Below are 14643 nucleotides of genomic sequence, written 5' to 3'. Positions count from 1 at the left end.
CAGAAACTGACCCTGACATTTTGTATGACACTTCATTTTAATCCACTTTCATATACAGAATTGATGGGCTACATTAATTGTGTGAAATTGGGAGATGATTTTTTGTAAGGCGTTTAAAATTACACTGGACTCTAGAACATTGAACTTGCGAGTCACATTTCAATGAAATTTCACAAATTTGTTTCATAAAAATGGGAAAAGACAGTAATAATATTCAAATCAAATTAATCCTAAACGTTATCACACAACTTCATATACCGGGTATTTACAGTATGTGGAAGTACATGACTATAGCATGCATACAAACCTTAGTGCAGACATTTTGGTTGTGCATGTGAGCATGCCAAGTTCAGACAGAAATTTGCAAAATAAAATCCTCACAAAAATAACAGCATATACACTATGTATACATACAGTAATTTTCTGTGGAAAAATATAAATGTACACACAAGTTCCATCATCATGTGATAGGCCGAAATGATAACATTCATCATTCATTGGATCACTGAGACCACAGACAATTCCCAGAAAATGGTAATTTATATCTTTTTATTCTCACTTCAGGGTGGGATGCATTAATCACTGTAAACCCAGAATCACTCTAGAGAGCTTTCACTTCCTATTTTCCTAATATTCTGAAATGTATGTAGTCAATGGCAATTTCGTAGGTTTTCTCTGCAACTGGCTCAGTTCCTCCCGATCGCAATGCTCTTGAATAGCGTGCCGACCGGCATTAATTAGCAAATTGTTTGTGTTTATAATTATATGTGCTTACTATCTACCTTGTCGCTCATTTTCCGTGCGTGAAACAGAACCGGTACCGTAACTAAAGATACAAAATTTGAGCATCAAGATTTGGTTTTGGTGGTGATTCATGCAACCCTGATGGTGCCGTAAAAAACAGGGGGGTGGACAATTTGCCTAAAATTATGTATTTTGGGATTTTTGTTTTTTATTATGGGGGAAACCCAGTCACAGCAAGTGCAATCTGTACCCCCCCAACCCGTGTTGCATGTCTCCTGCCAAGTGCCAACTCTCTACCCATCTACAGACTTACTAACATTTCCTTGAGCAATGAGCATGAGTGATCGCTATTCTAAACTTCCCCCAGAAATTCAAAGTAACTCACCAGAAGAAATTCACTCATGCTCAATTCAATTTTAATTATTCACTCCCCCCAGTAACTGACATTCTCTTGTCACTGTAAACATGGTAAATATCCTTCCCCCATGTGAGCAATGTGTACTTTTGCCTACAATTTTCAAGAGACAAAATTTGGATTTCCCTGGTCAAGTGGTCATATTCGAATATTTCGAAAATATCTCCCATTGCTCCAACCATGAAATATGGTGTCAATGAACTTCAGAATTTACAGTGATTTCTTGGAAAGTCTTCATGGACCCAATAAAGTCAGACTCAACAAACGGTCCATCACTCCTCCACTCTACACCAGCACTGTACATGTAGTACAATGTATATTTAGTAAATAAACCAAGTATGCACACACGCACACAAGTCATACGCCTACTCGTGTATCCTTATCTTTTGTTCGCTAGTTGTTTCCTGAACTCGGCATGACCTATCGGTGCTTGTTGTTGCCCATCCGTTCATCATAACCACAACATGTCACAGGGAGAGATTACAACAGAATGTCAGAGATTACAACAAAAGCTCTTAGCAAGTCATTTACTATTAATTAAACCAACCAAGGTTGGCAGTGATGGTGTTCCACAATTAACACAATCTATATAGCAAGATTTTCTGCTGCTATTTAGAATAAATCTGTGCATTGTCGCAACAGAAGAATAATGACACAGCTGTGATTATTTATTTTGAAGTGGGTTGTTTCAATATGTTTTTCTTTATAAAATTACAAGTGCTGAGATGATCATTTTGTTTCATTCAGTACAGTACTGTGTGATTGTGGGAATTACAATGGGGGTTCATAACAATCAGGAAGTTTTTAGCAGGTTCATCGTCGGACAAGTTTAGAACTGTCAAGCTTTTGTCAGGAGTAGCTCCTCCAGGACGAAGTACCTAAGAATGTCAATGAGACATGAAGGGTCGCCCCTTGCCTACTAATAGCTCTGAAAAGAGTATTCACTGAAGACTGCCCTTGTCAACAGTGAACAAGCATACCTTGCCTATCTGCTTATTTAAATGGTTTGGTGACTCTGAAAAGAGCTGTTCACTGAAGATTGCCCCTTGTCAACCGTGAGCAAGCAGACTTCGCCTACAGTGTAGATCTGCTAATTATGTAAAAGGTTTTAGAGCCACCAAACCTTTTACTTGAAAACAGATATGAGAGGTCTGCTTGCTCACTGTTGACAAGTGAATGGCTTGTTTTCAGTGAACGGCTCTTTTCAGAGCCACCAAACCTTTTACATTAGCAGATAGGCGAGGTCTGCAACTTTTTGGCTACGTCACTACCGAACTTGAATACTTGATATGAACCACTGGCTTTACAAGTTTGCAAATGGTGTTGACAATTTTATGTTGACAATTTCATGTTGCCATTTCCGGTTGATACGTATGTACATGTACTTCTATAGATGTGCTTTGTCAAATGGCTAGGCCTCTTGAAAATTTTGATTTGTGGACATCTTGTAATTTTATGCTTGAATACAAACAAGCTTCAAAATAACCAGGCACCCAAGAGCTATTTACCCAATGGTCATAACATTTTGGCTCCTAGTCCACACCAAAACCACACCAAAAGCAGGTTTGTATTTAGTGTGAACAATTTAAATTTAAATGACTCTTAAGCTCTTTAAAAATGGATCCAGGTTCACCAGATAAATCTCAGGATAGGACCAGGAGCTGCTTTTTCCAAATGTGTAGCTCGTGGTCCAGATCTGCTTATTCTGAGGCTTGAATACATGTTTATGTTTATGATGATCCCATATTCCTCTGCAATTAGCAACAAAGACCGGATTACTTCAGGATGACTTTCAACACGGTAAGATAAGAGCAAGCAGGACCTGTTAGGGCACAGATCCAGGATCTGTGGCAGTGTGGCTAGAGGTACAATGTAGTGCTTACTGTGCCGAACAAGTACACATAGAGTGCCGAACAAATGAAAGGAAGACGTCCGATGATCCTGGCAGCCACCTTTTATAGAATTGAGCACCAAAGAACAACGTTACACAAGTTTAAGTCAAAAAAGGCACAACTGGATGCACTACACCGGTGAAATAATGTCACAACACCCAATTTGATTATCAATCGATCCAGGTGACTTTGGACTCGCTATCTACTGTTGCATAGTGCATCCACTGGCACTTTAGCTGAAAGAGCGTGAGTAATGATCTTGTGGTCTGTGGACATTCATGGATCATGCCAAAAACCAGACGAATGATGGTAAAATGTAATTCGCAAATCATATGGGGATGATGACATAATCATATACGCCGCCAACATTTTGTGGACACACATACACACTCAAAGTAATTTACAGATTTGCATTTTGTGAGAAATTCTCTCGTATGACCTGGGTCTAAGAGACATTTTCATCATTCCCGGGCAATAAAATGATGCAACTGATGTAAAGATTTTGCAGAACGAGCAGAACAAGCTGCTAGAATGTATGCACTGCTCTTGTACATTTCCTGAACTCTGCATCAACTCAACCCAGAGCTGGGCATCACTCTCACTCTGATGCGGTCCGACACTGGACTTTGATTTTTATGAAACCGCTGACAATTGGTATTCCACATAGTCGTCAACATTCAATTTCACATGCATGTACTGTACAATTTGACTTCGGGGTAAGGGCAGTGTGCTTCGTTTTCATGATTTAATTAAATATGCTGAATGAGCGGTGACCACTGTCAACTTGGGGCCACTCGGGACATGATGCAACTAATTTGATCCAAGTCGGTTGCATAGATGGACAGAAAAGTATTGACCAGTGGATGCAGCATGCATGATACATATTCGGCTGCATGGCATGACTTCAGCATTTTGTACTCATTTTGACTCTGACAACTATCTGCGCCAAAAAAAATTACATTTCATAACATTTTACTGCAATTTATTTGATTGGACAATTACTATTAAATATTTTTGTCAGTGATGCACGGTGCATTGGCGACTATATTTTTTCTTAGGCAACTAAACCTTCAATCCCTGGCGCCAATGGTGACCAACTGTTGAAGCTTTCAGTCGCCAACAAATAGGTCAAAAGTTTTGATAGTTTTTAAGTACGGTACTCAAGATGGCGTCAAAGTCGAAAAGAACTTTGAATATGATGAACTTTTTGAGAAGGATGAAACAATAAAATCAGGGAACAGCTGAATAAATGAAGACACATTGTCAGCACCTCAAACCGATGTTTCAACAGCTATTGATACTATAATGAAGCTAGTAGTAATAAGTATGTACCGGTACATAGAACTGTACCAGTGGTGTTATGTAAGGCCATGGAACTGGAAATGGAAGTAAACCTAACTAGAATTTTGCGGTTCTCTACGCAAAGTGTCGGCCACAATACCTCCACCTTGACGTGCATCAATTTCACTTGAGAGACTTGACCCAAATGACTTTTTTGCCTCGTTTCGGTAGTGGTTCCGACAAAATTTCATTAACCTGCGACAATCTATGGCGATTTGACCTCGGATGAACCCAAAATGACCTTGAACCCGAATGACCCCAAAATGACCTTGACATTTTTGTCTCACTGTACTGTGGGATGTGGTCACTCTATACTAAATTTCATGAATCTGCAACAATATATGGCGATTTGACCCCGAATGACCCCACTATGACCTTGCGATTATGCATATTTTGCGCTGAAAATCTAATCAGGTGAAGAACCTCTGGCTGTGCTACTCTCCATCAAGTTTCATCATTGTAACCCATACGGATCTCCAGATAATCTGTGCACAAGGTTATGCTCAATATGAATAAATTATGCAAATTAGGTACTTAATTACCATTTTGTGACGAGTCGAAAACCTACTAAAATTTGGAGACTGCTAATTGTCACCCCTCACCAAATTGCATCAATTCAGTAAACACCTTACCACTTTACCAGTTCCGAGAAATTGCACTCGCAAGCTCGGGAGAAAATGGGTGTCGCTCGTCAGTCGTCAATATTATTTTGGCTTGTCACAAGCGCCCTTGCATGGTTTCTGGTGGCCAAACTGCGCCCGCTTAAAATCACCCTTGCTCGTTGAATAATGGAACAGTACATATTTCACCTCATGAAAATATCTAAATTAACCATTTATTTGTACTCATAAACATTCAATATTTGTATACCGGTACTATTTGAAGGTCAAATTTAATAAAAACTTGAGAAGGTCACCAAATACCAAAAAAGCAAAAATGTCTTTAAAAAAGGCAACGCCACGACTGAACGTCATGTTTCATAATTTTGCATTGCAAGTACTTGCAATGTACAACCAGGTGGGAAATATTGGTAATTACCACCAATGTCATACTAGGAAATACTCAAAGAATTTTCATGTTGAAAGCTGAATATGATGCCATACATGTACATGTAAGGTATGGCTGGCCTGCTAAGGTTACGCAATTGCCTTGCGGTGCAATTTGCGCATTTTGGCTCTAAATACAATTTTTGACATTTTGGAAAAAAAAATTGCATTTTAAATATTTTTCATGGATTTGGAGAGTCCCTTGACCTAGAGCGGAGTACTACAATCATTCGTGGATGATTTAAAAAAATTGAGAAAAAAGTTACCAAAATATAACAAGTTTGTATCCAAATGGGACTGATTTGTAACTTGTGTTCACTTCAAAATCTATTTGGAAAGTTGGTTTTATGGCTAATCGTGTCATGCAAAGATTTGCTTGAAAATTATACAGAATGTGTTGATTGGTGAGAAAAACTCACCTGCCAATTTTGAATTTTTTCCAAAAGAGCGTTTTTGACTTGCATCATTCTTTTGTTGAAAAACGCCATGGACTTTGTACACGGAGTGTTTTTGGCATGTTGCCAAATTTATCAAATCAGCTTAATTTATGTCAAATCTGGTTTTTGACCTATTTTATTGCAAAAATGCTACTTAAGGAAAGTGATTTTTTCCAAGATATTGGTCTTAACAAATGAGATATTTAATGGTAAGGCAAAAAAAAAAAATTGCTTGTTTGTCCACATCCGACTGACCGTGTACCCTGGTCCTGACTGTGTCTTTTTTTTCTTTTTTTTTAATTTGCGTTGAATGGGCTAGTAAAACAGTGGTTAGTATTAATTTAAAGAAAGAAAATGTAAAGAAAATGAATAGTATAACATGCAGAACCATCTCAAGAGTTAAACCAGTAAAGTGCTGTGTGTTTTGACTTATTTACAGTCTTCAAATTGTCAGTTTCAAGTGCAATATCTAAAAAAAAAAAATTAAAAAAAAATTCAATGCATTTTGATATCATTAAGGGCTGGGGTATGAACGTTTGGACAGTATTTATTGTGGGACATTAGAGCACATCAGACATATCGAATTGCATTCTCAATACGAAGAATGTCATTCTGATATCAAATAATTTTGATTTTTTGAAATTCGCAATTTAATACACATTTTATGGCAAATCATTAAAATTGATATTTTTGATATTTAACAGTACTTGAAGTAAACTTTATAAATCTGATGATTTATATTTAAAGTGTATGTAGGTGGGATGAAAAATTCGACGATCAATTGAAAATTTTGACCTTTTCATTATTGAAGATATGGATTTTTTTCCCAAAACACCAAAAAATATTTAGGTCTTTTTGGGAAAAAATCCATATCTTCAATATGAAAGGTCAAAATTTTCAATTGACCGTCGGCTTTTCCTCCCTGCTACATACACTTTAAGAATATGTCATTAGATTTATATAATTTACTTCGAGGACTGTTATATATATCAAAATTTGAAAAATATCAAATTTTTATAATTTGTCATAAAATTTGTATTATATTGTGATTTTTCAAACAAGAGCACCAATGGCGCTGTGGCTCTGCGCTTTTTGGTGACAGTGAAAGTAATTGTTCTTGGAGTCGCATGGGCAACAAGTGAAATCATTTGAGTATGTGACAGATCACATTCCCCCAACAGGTACATGTGGTAGGTTGGTAGCTATCTCATTTGCAGCGCATACAATGATACATCAATCAATTTAGGGAATTAGCGACATGGATCGAAACGGGTGGAAATGAGTCCAAATGGGCCAAAACACATCAAAATATAATTATATACAGACGCAGTAGGCCTATGTCAAGAATAGTGTTAGTCTGAATAAGGCTTTGGCTCTAAATGGTGACTGTACCACCAAGTTTCATGACAGTTAATACTAATTTGACCTCAGATGACCCTGGTGACTCTGAAATGACATTCCCAAAATTTGACTCTAAAAAGTGACTATACCTAACAAGTTTCATGCCCATAAGACAGTTCTGACTAATTTGACCTCAGATGACCCCTGGTGACCCCAAAATGACCTTCCAAAAATTTGACTCCAAATGTTGACTGTACCCACCAAGTTTCATGACAGTTAATACTAATTTGACCTCAGATGACCCTGGTGACTCTGAAATGACATTCCCAAAATTTGACTCTAAAAAGTGACTATACCTAACAAGTTTCATGCCCATAAGACAGTTCTGACTAATTTGACCTCAGATGACCCCTGGTGACCCAGATATGACCTTCCCAAAATTTTGGCTATAAATGTTGGCTGTATCCACCTATTTATAAGCCCATATGACAGTTTTACTAATTTGACCTCAGATGACCTCTGGTGACCTCAAAATGACCTTCCAAAAAGTTGGCTCTAAATGTTGATTGTACCCACCAAGTTTCATGCCTGTCCGACCATTTTTACTCATTTGACTTTAGATGACCCTTGTTGACCCCAAAATGACCTTTCAAAAATTGGCTCTAAAATGTTGACTGTACCCACCAAGTTTCATGGCCATATGACAGTTTTTACTAATTTGACCTCAGACACTGGATGACCACAGGTGACCCTAAAATGACCTTCCAAAAAGTTGGCTCTAAATGTTGACTTACCCACCAAGTTTCATGCCTGTCCGAGAGTTTTTACTACATTGACCTCAGATGACCCCCCAAATGTCTTTCCAAAAATTTGACTCCCAAATGTTGACGATACCCACCTAGCTTTACGCCCATTGAGTTTTTACGTATTTGACCTCAAGATGACCCCTGGTGACCCTGAAATGACCTTTCCAAAATTTGGCTATAAATGTTGACTGTATCCACCAATGTTCATGCCCATACAACAGTTTTTACTAATTTGACCTCAGATGACCTCTGGTGACCCCGAAATGACTTTCCAAAAATTTGCCTTTAAATGTTGACTATACCCACCAAGTTTCATGCCCATCTAACACTTTTTACTCATTTGACCTCAGATGACCCCTGGTGACCCCAAAATGACCTTCCAAAAATTTGGCTCTATATATTGACTGTACCCACCAAATTTCATGCCCGCCCAAAAGTTTTTACTAATTTGACCTCGTGTGACCTCTGGTGACCCTAAAATGACCTTCTAAAAATGTGGCTCTAAATGTTGACTGTACCTATCAAGTTTCATGCCCATAGGACAGTTTTTTCTAATTTGACCTCAGATGACCTCTGGTGACCCGAAATGACCTTCCAAAAATTTGGCTCTAAATGTTGACTGTACCCACCAAGTTTCTAATTCTTGCCATGACAATTTTACTAATTTGACCTCAAATGACCTCGGGTGACCTTGACCCACTTGCCAAAACAAACTTGTTCTGTCTCGGGTCAAGATGCACCCACCCACCAAGTTTGAGGAACACGCAACCCCAAGACTCCGAAAAAATAAGAATTTGCTCACCGATAGCTTCACATTCTACATTGCATTCAAAATCTAGTCGGATTTGCTGAAGAATGACACCGTGTAATAATGGAAGTTTAGAAGTAAACACAGCCGATCACAACAGGCGATTGCATCAAAAATGTTGCTAAAATTACATTTCACTCTTCGACAAAAAAAGGCAAATCTTGCTCAAAAGATGCAGTTGACTCATCGAAATAACTTTCATCCAAATTTCAACATTAACAGAATGAACCTCCGGTGCAAACTGCAAAAAATTGCACTGCTGTCTGCCTGAAAAGCGATAGCAAAGCACTCTAGCATGGAATGCGTAGGAACGTGTACAAATTCGACACTAGCCCGAGGTACGCACCCTGACGTAATCACCGCGACGTGACTTCACGGTGCCCCGTTTTTACGTACGTATGGCATTCAGGGCCCTAGTGAGGAAGGAACAGGGCCATTACCATGATGTTTGAGGCTAATTCAAACTAGAGTTCTGGAGTAAACTGACAGACAGATAGGCGTTGCGCTGCGTAATGTGGGCATAATTTATTCAATATTATATTATTATTACTTGTCTTTGGGCATTATTTTTATGTTTGAGAAAATATTTGGGCCATCGTAATTATCTTCTTTTTTTTTTTGAAAAGCCAGTTGAAAAAGGATGTTTGGTTTGGTGATTGAATTCACTCAGTGGCTAGTAGTAATACTATTACTTTACAATGTTTACGACCTGTTTTACGTACATGTACCCATGATGTACCAGTGCTATGTAGTCCATGAGTGCATCATGTGCATGAGCATATGCCATGATGATGGCTGATGACTGAGTGGTTTCCGACTTTGAAAGTTGCATCGATCGTAGAGGTAGTACTGCTCCTACTCCTAGTCTCCCAGACACCTTGCGATCTCTCTTTGGGATATTTTTACCAAATAGAGTAACAATCTGTCCTTTGACATATTTAATTTCATTTGTTTTAAGGTTGAGAATATTATCGACGTAACAGGCTCACGTGATAAGCAATTAGTTTTTAACCAATGAGGTGGAGCGTTTTAGCTGCGTTGGACTTGTCTCTGTTATGTTTGTGTTTTTAGTACAAACCTAATTTAACAATACAAAATATTGATATAGTGTTATAAAATAGTCCAAAAACAAATCAGCAGTTAATGAAGAAGTAATTTCCGATATACTGTCAGTAGCAATTAGAAAAATTTATTATTTTTAAGAGTTTTGTTTATTAATAGACATGTCTAGGGAAATTGAAATTACAAACTAGAAACAACAGTAAATTTTACTTCGTGAACTGACAGTTGAATCATCGCCGATCAATGGAAAAATGGGAGCAATTTTAGTGATGAAATATCCACGCAATTGCACTTGAAATGCGAATTATTACTGAGAATTATGTTGGGAACGTGTATAGTAACAAATTGGTAGGTCATGTTGTGTGGAAAGTGGTATTTAAGGGTATGCTTATTGAAGCAGTCAGTGGCCTATTGTATTAAGTACATACGGTGTTATTTACATGTTTATTCCCGCACTGCATTCAGGTTCGAAAGGACACTAGCTACTAGTGATGTGGTCGACATGCCTTATGTCGACATAATGTCGACGTCGGCACGTATGCCGACATGTCGACATCAAAAAATCATGTCGACAAAAAATTTTTTTTTTTTTTTTTTTTTTTTTTTTTCAAAAAATATTTTTGGCCAGAAAAGCAAGTTATAGGCCCAAACTGACTTGTTATTCAAGGTTGGAAACCAGAGAAATACTGCTACTAAAAAAAAAAAAAAAAATGCCAATTTTTTTTTACAAAGTTGGATGAACTTGTACATTTTGATTACCTTTGCTTCTATTGAACAGTCAGGGACACATTGAATTAGTATGCATTGCTAGCTGTTCAATAGAAACAAAAGTAATTAAAATGTACAACTTTTTTCAACTTTGTAAAAAAATTGCATTTTTTTTTTTTTGAGTAGCAGTATTTCTCTGGTTTCAACCTTGAATAACAAGTCAGTTTGGGCCTATAACTTGATTTTCTGGCCAAATATATTTTTTTTTTTTTTTTTTTTTTATGTCGACACACTGTCGACGTCGGTATAAGAATTATATCGACATGTCGACAATAAAAAACGGTGCCGACCACATCACTACTAGCTACGAATGCGAGGGCATCCGTGAGCAAATTTGTAGCTAGTGTTTCTCGAGCAAGTTTTAACACGTTATTCGAAGTGGATATCGCAGCCGGCATGTAAACATGTCACACATGGACAGTGTTCGAAATAAGCACTTATCCTCTTGTCCAAGAATCACTGGGGACAACCATATTGAGCTATGTACTTATCCCCTGGACAACCACTATATTTTACCTCCAAAAGTATGACACATTTTGGGGACAACCAAAATGTAGTGAGGACAAGCAGAATTTATGCTTTAGTTATCCTCGGGACAACCTCCATATTTTCCTTATTTCGGACACTGCACATGGAGCAGATCTTGTACATGTACAATGTACTGCTGTTGTCCCGGGATGCAGAGGCCACCGGAGGATTCACTGTGACTTTTGATGACTGCAAAAATGCGTTTGTCATGTTTGTAGGCCATTTCTTGCTGCAATACGTATTAATTTTTTATATTTACAGTATTACACAAATAATGAAATTTTACTGAAATAATGAGTTTTTCATGCGGGAGATTTTGGAGCATGCGGGCGGTGGACGCAAATCTACTACTTGATTGAAATCCCATGGCCATCATGATGGCCCAAACGTGTTACGCGCGTATCGTGCCTACCCAAGCCTGGAAACAAGCAGGCGCCGAGCGATTTTTACCCTACGGTTACTGAGTTTTAACGCCTGGATCCAACCAAAATTACACGCCCAGGCGCCAGAGAAAATCTGTATTTTGCGCCGGTATCAGTGCTCAGGAAATGGCCCAGTAAAACTTAGTCAGGCAAGTTCATTTCCGCTCAAAATATTGGCCATTTCAATGTATTTTCAACAAAATGCAGTGCCAAATCTTATCTTTTACCTAATATTTCACCAATTTTCCTTGATATTTGCCTTCAGGGCTCATAATTTTGGCAGTATTTTGCCTTGTTTTCAGGTTAGGTGATCACCATGATCGCTAAACATGAAGGCGGCCATCTTGAATTTTGGCGACATTGTTTCTCTAGAGATATTTAAAATTTTCCTAAAATCACGAAATAAAAGGCCAAATTGAATAAAATAAAAAAATGAATTAAAAAAAAATGAATAAAATAAAATCAAATCAAATCAAATCAAATAAAATAAAATAAATTAATAAAATAAAATAAAATAAAAAAAAATAAAATAAAATAAAATATAAATTAAAAATAAAATAAAATAAAATAAAATAAAATATAAAAAATAATTTAAAAAAATAATAAAATAAGAGTCAACTGGTCTGTTCAGATATAATAACATTCATTGTATAACTTGTTATTTGTTAACTTGTGACAATAATTAATAATATAATAAGTTAAATAACAAATAACATGGATCTAAAAGTCTCAGGTGAGCATCGAGCTGTAGAAATAACAAAAATAAGCATTTGAAAAATGACTCCTGGCTCTTTAAAAATGGCTCCTGGTTCACTAGAAAATTACAGGACCAGGAGCCGCTTTTCCAAATGTTTGGCTCCTGGTTCAGACCGACTTATTTCCAGGCCTGTGCCTACCCACGAAAAGCAACCCTTTTTACGCGTTTTCATTATCGCGGATGGTGTACAGGCCACAATGGGAGTGACCCCTCCCCCCCCAGGATAAATTGACATGACATGGTTCTTACTTATTACTCTATCGTGTACTAGTGCCGTACTATTACGCTGACTTTCGTATTCCATTCAGGAGGGGCGATTTCGACCTCCTGGTTTGTTTACAAACAGAGAGGTAGACAAAAAACTGTTCAGCGTGTCCAAACACTCAAGTATCAGAAGGATGGTCCACAATAGCGTGATTCACGTAACCTGAATATAGGTATGCTAGGTGAATTCAAATTTGCCATCAAACTGCATCATTTTATATATCAAATTAAAGCCCTTGAGTAAACAAAGCCAAAACTGAAAAACTTTTTTTCATACATGTAGCACTTTCCGTAGCAAAGTTACATCTTGTCAAAGATTTACTTTCATCAAAAAGATTCAGCTAGCAAAATTCCTCAAAACGGCATTTCGGGGGTGTTTCTAGACCTTAGTCTCATATGCACAGCAAAAAGTGTGCATGCACCAAAATTAAAGCAAACATAAAATCACATTGAATCACGATCATTGTCAGTTAAGCTTGTAATAATATTCCCGGCTCCACTGTCATTGTTATTTTTATGCCGATCACTCGCCGATTTCTTAGCCAAAACACTGGATGCTGTGGCTTCATCTGTTCTAGAACTAGTAGCCGACGAGGTGCACGATTTCCAGAATGATGCAAGTGTTTTTGAGCTATTTCCTTTTTGCTGGACATTATTATGATTATTTTCCGTGCGTAAACAAATATTTCCCACGGTTTAAATTCGGTTCTTTTTTTTCAATGAAATGAAAATGACAGCTTCTACATGTGCGATGGCATCGGGAATTGGTGGATGACGTCACATTACGCTAGCCCCTCTAAAGGAAGTCATAGTCTCGGACCAGACTGTATGTGGCTATCTCGAATGTTCGTTAGGATCGACAAGTATCAGACCGACGCAAACTGGCTGTGTAGGAGACTAGGGAAGTCAATGAAAAAAAGTGACTTTCTCATGTGATAGGGGTATCGGGGTTGTCAATTGCGAGCCCTTCTAATGAAGTCAGGATATTAGCGCTAAAAATAGATTGGGTTTTTCCAAATCGGACTGACTGCTTGTTTACTTTTGTATATTGCCTTGTCATATCGCTAGAGCTAAAATCGTACATGCACGCGTGCAGGCAGGTAGTGAAAAGCTGCATGCACAGAGGGAATGTTACATGCACTGGTGCAGGTATGCAGCTGGTAAATCGAACACTGTATCAAAATCCCTCTAAAATTCCATGTGCGATTGTCTTATCACCATAAAAATCATATATTTGGGTCAAGTGAAGTATAGAAAACATATTTATGTAGGTTTCCTTCTTGACCAGTTGTTTTAAATTTCTATGTAAATATGCATTGACATTTTTGGCGAATTTGGCTGACTAGCAAATGTGTTAACTAACTAAGGTTTGCCTGGGATACCTACTGAATAGGGATTAAAAAGCTGTCACGTAGAACCATGTGCTTCTATTGTCCAATTCTCGCTATTCGCACTGAGGGCGCCGCCAGCGGTTTGCGATGTAATCGTGATGTATCATGGGAAAATCGTGATGTATCATGGGAAAAGGTCGACATCCAAGACCGCAAAAAAAGAATATTACCATGCTATTAGTAGTTAGTACATAGGAACATGTGACAATATTTTTTTAGTTTGTCAATATAACGGTATTACACGCAAATCGATAGAGAAAAAATTAATTGTGCACATTTCAAATCACATTATTAAAGTATTATTGAGTATCGATTAAATGTAACACCTTTATTTTGACAAACTAAAAAATATTGTCACGTGTTCCTATGTAATAGCATGGTAATATTTGTATTGCGCGGACTTGGATGTCGACCTTTTCCCATGATACATCACGATTACATCGCAAACCGCTGGCGGCGCCCTTATTGCAAATAGCTAGAATTTGCCATCAAGATTTCATATGGAAACAGTTCAGACCCAGTACAAGATCATGTCAGAAATTAATATTTTGTTCTGGGTCTGATTATTCGGACTAATCGTGTACTTCATCATGAACTTGAATTGATCATGAAGTTCATGTT

General features: G+C 37.6%; 1 protein-coding gene across 5 annotated transcripts in view; it reads right to left on the bottom strand.

Moving 5' to 3' along the window:
- Positions 1-14643, bottom strand: part of LOC140164543 (serine/threonine-protein kinase TAO3-like) — a 115798-nt gene that overhangs the window by 100686 nt on the left and 469 nt on the right. The gene's annotated exons all lie outside the window — the stretch shown is intronic.

Source organism: Amphiura filiformis, chromosome 11 (genome assembly GCF_039555335.1).
Source record: "Amphiura filiformis chromosome 11, Afil_fr2py, whole genome shotgun sequence".
Taxonomy (NCBI): domain Eukaryota; kingdom Metazoa; phylum Echinodermata; class Ophiuroidea; order Amphilepidida; family Amphiuridae; genus Amphiura; species Amphiura filiformis.
Note: the sequence above shows the minus strand (reverse complement) of the source record. Positions and strands in the feature narration are given on the sequence as shown.